The sequence below is a fragment of the Gobius niger genome, assembly GCF_951799975.1.
Source record: "Gobius niger genome assembly, chromosome: 21".
In the NCBI taxonomy this organism is placed as follows: Eukaryota; Metazoa; Chordata; class Actinopteri; order Gobiiformes; family Gobiidae; genus Gobius; species Gobius niger.
In genome coordinates this window covers 23,274,707-23,282,535 of record NC_136872.1, presented here as the reverse complement: position 1 = coordinate 23,282,535, position 7,829 = coordinate 23,274,707, and positions in this window count along the sequence as shown.

Genomic DNA, 7,829 nt, shown 5'->3' with positions numbered 1-7,829 from the left:
TTTAGATTTGGGTAAAGCCATTGGTCCAGGCGGGGGTTAAGAGGCTATACTCAGTGCTTATACCAGGGGTAGGCAAGTTTTCTTGGCGGAGGACCGATTTTCATTATTGTAAATAGACCGAGGGCCGAAGCCACTGATTATTAGCCCAAAGTAAAGCACAACACTGGAAAAAACACCATCATGAGATAAATGCTTGAATTAAAGTTCTTCTGTGTTGAATTTGAGTCGGTTTGAACTAATCCAAGATACAAATGCTGTAGCGCCAATGGAACAAGAATAAAACCCACTTGAAATAATTGTTTTTCCCTTGAAATGACACACAATTACCTGAATTAAGAGAATAACTACTACTAGAGGTTTTATCTCATCTAAGACCAGAGCAAATCTACTCCAGCCTTAAATTTAATCTGTTCATTCAAGTAGATGTATGTCATTTCTTCCTTAAAACAATTATTCTTTCAAATGCCAGTGTTATGACCTAATTGGGTGTCTTGACAGTATTTCTACCTATGTTTCTCCCATTTAACCCCACTAATGTTAAAAGTACTCTGTGATTTGTGTAATAGTGTTTCTCAAAATCATCTTAAGGGCCAGAGGTTTTCATGTTTTTAACTTTAGGCCTTGTTTCACTACACTCTTTAAGAACATCTCCACTTCAGTCGCTCTTACAGAGTCAGAACTTTACAGGCTTGGACAAGATATTGAACTTTTTAGGGTTTTTTCAATATCTAATTGATACAATACATGTTTTCCTCATATTTATGTCAGTGAATGGTTTCTGGCTCTGGCTGGTCCTGTCTCTCGCTGCTACGTGACAGAGATGATCGACCTGATAAACCGGGAATGTTTTTGGTCAGTGACAATGAAAGAACGGATTAAAAAGTCCGAGGAGCTGATCTCTGAAACAATTCGGTCACAGGTTTCTACTGTTAAAGCACCCTCACCTCACGGCAGAAAGGTCACGGGTTCGAATCCCAGACGTTTCTAGGTTCCGGTGGAATTCCTTTGGAGGCTCGTCACAAACAGGAGATTCTGACTTTGAGAAATGATATAATACACGACCGTTCCAAAGTCTGGGGTCACCGAGGACAGTTCTGTAGCTTCTCTAATCTGCACAACAGTTTTCAGCAGTGCCTCCAGTTAGAGCCTCTAACACGATTAGCAACACAATGTAGAAACTCTGCACCTATATATGGGTATTCCATTAAAGGGACTATACAGAGTTTAAAAATGTTGAAGTATTTTCCTCCCCCTACATGTTCCAGCCATGTCCTAATGTGTGTAGAATGAGCCCAGACCTGTTCACCACAACTGCCTCTAAAATCCTGCACTGTCACTGTGTTAATTCGGGTCATGCATGAGCTTAATATAGAAGCTGCAGTTACACGTATGACCTGAGGTGGCAGTAGTAAGTATAAAATGGCTAACTTGCGTCTAGTCCAGGGGTGCCCAAAGTGGCCACGGGCCTGCCGAAGCAATTCTGTTGGCCCGCCACAGAGTGTCCTACTTTTGCGCTGCGTGTGGTTAAAACTAACTCTCTTCCATTTATTAACTCTGAGTGATCTTCTTGAAAGCCGACTGTACAAGTGAATTTCTCCTTTGTGAGATCAATAAAGGTTTATCTTATCTTATCTTATTCACTCTCCATGGTAAATATGGATGCAGTACACTTGTTGACCACCAGCGTCAAATTGGGGGCGCTGTTTCACTCCTTTCGCAAAGTTAAGGAAACACTGTTGTGGTGTCTTGGTATTTATCAATTACAGAGCGTTATAGCATCAACTTTCACAGTTTTCCAACTTTTATTGCAAAGGTTGTTAATCTAATAATGTGGCATTTTCTTTGAGTTAACGAATGAGGTAAAGTTCCTTACTGAGGTGCTGTAGATACAGGTGTTTTGGTTTTTTTGCACTAAATTGCTACAATAGGTAGCGTTCACGTGACATCACAACATTCTAAAGAGCCAATAGTTTAACATTGAGGTGGAGGTCAACTGATGGTAACTATGGTAACGGTGGTAACTGACAAAATGCATATTTTTATGTCTTTGTTTTTTGGCTCATATCTCAGTCATTACTGGAGGAATCCACATGAAACAAAAACTGTCACAAAGCTCATTGTCTCCTCTGTCAGCACATATGAACTAATGTCCAATTATTATCTCTGAAAAATGTCAATAAGTGGTGACAATATGCGAAAACATGACCATGATGTTGTCCAATAGAAAGGACTTTCAAACATAAAAATAATATCACAGGTTTGTGAATCCAATCACGATCAAACACTGAAGAGGAAAAACATTTGTCAATTTTCGTTTTGGAGATTTCTTACAAAAACTGCATTTCTCCCATAGAGTTGTATTGGCCCCGCCCTCCATCTGACATTATGACATCATCACATTCTAAATCGTGAACGCCGCCTATTGTTGATTTTGTTTTACTAAAACTAGGCTTTTGCCAGAGTTTTTACCATTTGTTTTAACCCCTTAACTCCCACCTGAACCGAGCACATTTTCTCCAGTTTGGCTTTACCCCAGTCCAAAAGCTTCTGGAAAAATGCTGTGAAAATAGCAACAAAACTGAGACGAAAACAATGATGGAAATGTGACAAGAAATTGACAACAATGTGACGAAAAAAATGACAAAAAAGTGACAAAATGTGATAAAAAATTGACAAAAAATTGACAAAAAAATGACAAAAAAGTTGAGAAAATGAGACCCAACAAAAAAATGATGGAAAAAAAATCTGATGACGTGAGGAAAAAGATCTCTTGGTTCAGGTGGGAGTTAAGAGGTTAATGTCGCATGTTATTTGCAAAGGTAGAATCAAATGCAAATGTACGCTATAGAAAAATAAATAAATAAATAAAATAAAGTAACTTATAATTTGCAGTTATATGTGTTTTTCGTGCGATGTCTTTCTTTGAAGGGATGAACTTACACCAGTTCAACTGAAATGGATATTTGACCTTAAAGCAGCTTTACATGATTTTACTTTTAGAACTGGAATGTGTTCTGTCCTTCTTCAGTTTATTGTAAACCCAAACATTTATGGGGAAACACGTGCAGCAAATTATAAAACATGTGCATCAATTACAAACTTTCAGGCTATTTTTCTTTTGTGAAAGTGACCCTGCAGGTTAACAGACACAAGTTTTGAAACGTGTCTTTAAACCTGTCAATGTAAAGAATACAAATATGTTAGAAAGTTACAAATGAGGATCACAACTAACATTTGAATTGAGTGATTTCCACTTTCATTGTTTGCAATTAAAAAAAATCAGGTATAAGGCCTTTAAGCCGAGTCATTTTTATGATGGCAGGTCAAGGGTCACCGCTAGATCTATTTAGAAAACTAGTTGTGTTACGTCATTATTTTCTGAGGAATGTAAATCCACTTATATCCTGTTTAATGCTTGATGTGAGAGAGTCTGGGTTAAAAGTCGTCTTTGATTCTAAAGGTAACTGGGGCACGAGCTGCTCAGAAACTGGGCCACGATGAGTGACCTCGCCGACCGCAAACACCCGCGGACACGTGACACGTGTTTTTGCCTGAACTCCTCGTCAACTTTAAATCCGCCTGAAGCTCGACATAAATGTGCGGAAAGGCTGAAAAACGGCTCTCGGGGACGGTGGGGCAAACCTGTCGGGCGGCATTCAGGCGGGCGGGGCCGGTATGCGCTGCAGGTGAGGGGGCGGGGCTTAGGGTGAAGGTAAGAAAAACACAAACGTTTCCGTCAACACTCGAATAAGAACCGAGAGAACGGAGACGATTCACAGACTGACAGATCGAGCTCAGAGGAACAGGTAAGACACGAACACTTTTAAGACTTTATTTCAGCTCAGACTTTTGTGATTTGTAAGAAATAGGTCATCAAATGTATAAAAATGACATATTTTCCTACACAAATATCTTTAAAAGTGCTTGAATTAAGACAATTTATGTTTATTTTGAGCAAGTTTAGGCTGTTAGAAAGTTGGAAAGAAGAAAAAGCGTTTCTGTTCCATCTGCAGTAAGATCAATCTAAACTTAAACTCACCTTCTGCCATGTGCACACTGCAAAAAGTCATCTTGAAATAAGTAAAATTTTCTTAAAATAAGTTATTTTAAGAATTGTGTTCATGGGGAAAGATATTAACACTTGAATTAAGCTCAAATAAATCACCGCAGGCAAAACTAGATGAAAAATCTTCATTTACTTGAAATACAACTTTTGTGTCTTTTATCTTAGGACAATCTATCTATCTATCTATCTATCTATCTATCTATCTATCTATCTATCTATCTATCTATCTATCTATCTATCTATCTATCTATCTATCTATCTATCTATCTATCTATCTATCTATCTATTACTTTTTGCAGTGTAAATACACTGTAAAAACTAATAACTGGATTACTTAAATGTGTCATTTTGTGCATAATATAACATAGAGTTGTTTGGACGAGTTCAGCTGTAGTGGCATTTGACCTAGATTAGCCCTGTCTTCATTTGAGCTTCATTTATTTGCTAATGTAATGTTTGACTTTCTTATTTAAAGCAAGATTTACCTCAGAAACATCTGAAATGTCCTCAAACGAGCAAAGTAATGTTGGTCAGATCAGGAAACACCTGTCAATCACTCAAAGCTGTAAGTAGTCTGTGTAGTTTGTGTAGTTTGTGTAGTTTGTGTAGTTCGCTTGTCTTTAGCATTTTTTTATCTGGTCTTAGATTCAAACTTAAACCAATTCAACATAAAGTAGCAGAACTCAAGCAGTTTTAAGTCGTTTATCTCATTTAAGTCGGTCATTTTTCCAGTGAAAAGATTAAAAACGTGTGAATTTGTTTGAAAGAGCTTCATATTGATTAGATTCTGAGCCTCCAGGTCTGTAAACATGAAGCGGAGATCATTATTAAATACAGTATGTTTAACTGTAAGATCATGAATATTCAGTGACCTCGTTTGCGTACAGTTTCAGCCAGTAGAGCCAGTCCTGTTTGTCTTCTGTAACTTTCCCACGTTATATAAACTGTTGTCAGTGCGTCGCCGCTCGAGTAAACACTCTGCTCTTCCTTATCTGGTGTCGGTAAAAGAGCAACCGGTCTGTCCTCACCCCGTCCTCGGTCTGAGATAAAACCCGTGGAAGGAACATTTGACCTGAAAGGCTGACGCGCCAAATGAAACCATCTGAACCGGCTGCATTCGTTCGACTGCTCTTTTACGGGAAAGTCACACCAGGGAGAATGTGATGTTATTGTGAGGGTGAAATGTACTGTAAAACATAACAGTGTACTCATTGTTATGAGTACTACTCATTGTTTTGAGTACAGAGCCTCATCATTTCAAAATGTCCTTGTTTTTATCAATGAGGATAAAGATCAAGGTTTATTTTTAGCACATTTAATACATAAGGTCATTCAAAGCGCTTCGCAGTCACATAAAATCACAAGAACTGAGACAGAATCAGAAAAATGAATCAGAAAAACAGTGCTTTGTTAAATGACTTTAGTCTGGAACAAAGACACACGACCGTTCGAGAGTTTGAGGTCACCCAGATCATTTTAAGTTTTCCATGAAATCCGGTTTAGAGCAGCCCACATTTCTCTGAACAAGAGCAGAGTTTTTTTCTAGGGTGACCAGATTATCCAACTTAAAAACTTAGACACAATTTGGTATTTTTCCGTAGGGATTTCAAATCTTGAATGTCTTTTCCATCTTATGGTAATGATTTGCACCAAGAAGCTTTGGAGATGCTGGAGGCGACATTTTTATTGGTTTGTACCAATTACTTTGTACCCGATATTCACATGGCCCCAAAACATACTTTTTTATGTGAAGTGCGTTATTTTGGGACTATTTTGGTTAAAAACATGGCGGACAAACACCAGGAGCTGGTGAAGAAGGATCAACAGAGGCTCTTCTTCCTGCGGTCCCTCAGAAATCTTCTTCACCAACTTCTACTGAAGCTCTGGAGATGTTCTCACATACCTGCACAGTGTGGTTCTCTAGTAGGTCTTTTTTGTCATTGCAAAATGAATCACAACAACTAAATTCTCTTTGAGCACCAGCAGCATGTTCGCCGGTGACCTGGCCTCAGGTCAGGCTCCTTCTCAGTCTGTCCTTCCGGGCCCTGAGGTGAACCCGTCATGAGGCCTGTGCGTAAATCAGTGGTGAGAACTTGAAATGACTTTTGATACTTATACTGATATGGATGTTTTATGATCTTCATGCTGCTATGCAAGGGAGTGCTGAGAGAATTTAGTTGTGATTAATTTTGCAATGACAATAAAGACCTATCCTGAAAACAGGACAACGAGGACAGCTCCTGTGTAAAACTGGGACATATTAATGGTTTTGGAGAAATCTATTGGGACAAAGGACTAAATCTGAGATGGGACATCTGGTCACCCTATACTTTTGGCCATGTTGAGAGCTCAATGTAACAGATGCTACTGATCCTTCATCGCTTAAAGGAAGGACAGTTCTATAGCTTCTCTGATCCATTTTCAGCTGTTCACAAAACTGCACGAGGGTTTTCTAATCATCACCAACACAGTGTAGAACAATGGAGTGATGCTCCTCTCATGCTCCAGTATAAAGCGTCACGTGAACCCAACATGCTAACACTGACTGCTTCTCGTTTGTAAAGAACACGCATCATCCGTGTGATCGTCTCTTCTCTTTAACACGTAGTTTTTCCGAGAGTAGATTTCAACACAGTGAAGTTGCGCGGCTTCATTCCTGATGCTCGTCCGTGATGTGATTTCAGCACGATAACATCATCAGTTTTGTGGCTACGTGAGAAAAGACGTTCTTTTATCAGCGCGGAGTAGTTTTCCGACCGTGGGAAAGAAAGAGGCTGTTGCTGATAAATGGAGTGGTGGAAAAGGCCAGAAAACTATGGTAGAATTGAGCCTTTTATTGGTTAACAACAGATACAGAGACATGAAGAGGAGCAAAGTGGTTCAACAGCCCATGAATACTTAAAAAACTGACAATGCCAACCAGGAACCTCGGCTATAGGTTCGATGTCGTTAAAGGGGCGATATACAAGTTAGTCATTTTATACTCACTACTGCCACCTCAGGTCATACGTGTAACTGCAGCTTCTATATTAAGCTCATGCATGACACCTTTCTGAGTGACAGTGCAGGATTTTAGAGGCAGTACACATGAGGACATGGCTGGAACAAATCCAGCCCTCCAGCACAGAACCTCTGGCCCTCAAGGTGATTTTGAGAAAAATAATGACACAATTCAGAAAGTACTTTAACATTTTTAAGGTTAAATGGGAGAAATAATGTCAATACACCCCATTAGGTCATGTCATGTACATCTCTGGCAGAGAGAGATTCAATCTAAAGTCTTTTTGGTCTTAGATCAGATAAAACATTTTATCGCCAGTGGAACAAGTCATCATTCTCTTAAGTCAGATTATATTGTGTAATTGAAGTGAAAAATGTAAAACAAATCTTTTTTATAGTTAAAGTTCATTTGTCTGATTTCAAAGTGGGTTTTATGCTTGTTCCATTCGTATCTTAGATTAGTCCAAACAGACTCAAATTCGACATAAAGAACCTGTATTCAAGCAATTTTAAGTCATTTAAGATGGTCATTTTTCCAGTGTAGTGCTTTACTTTGACCTAAAACTGGCGGCTTCGGCCCTCGGGCTTTTTACAATGAAAAAATTGGCCCTCCGTTAAGAAAACTTGCCTATACCTTTTAATGACTCTGTGGTGGCCTCTGCTCTCCACTACGCTGCCGTGTGCTGGGCCCCGGGCAGCACAGAGCGGGACAAGAACAGACTGAACAAGCTGGTCAGGAGGGCCAGCTCCGTCCTGGGCTGCC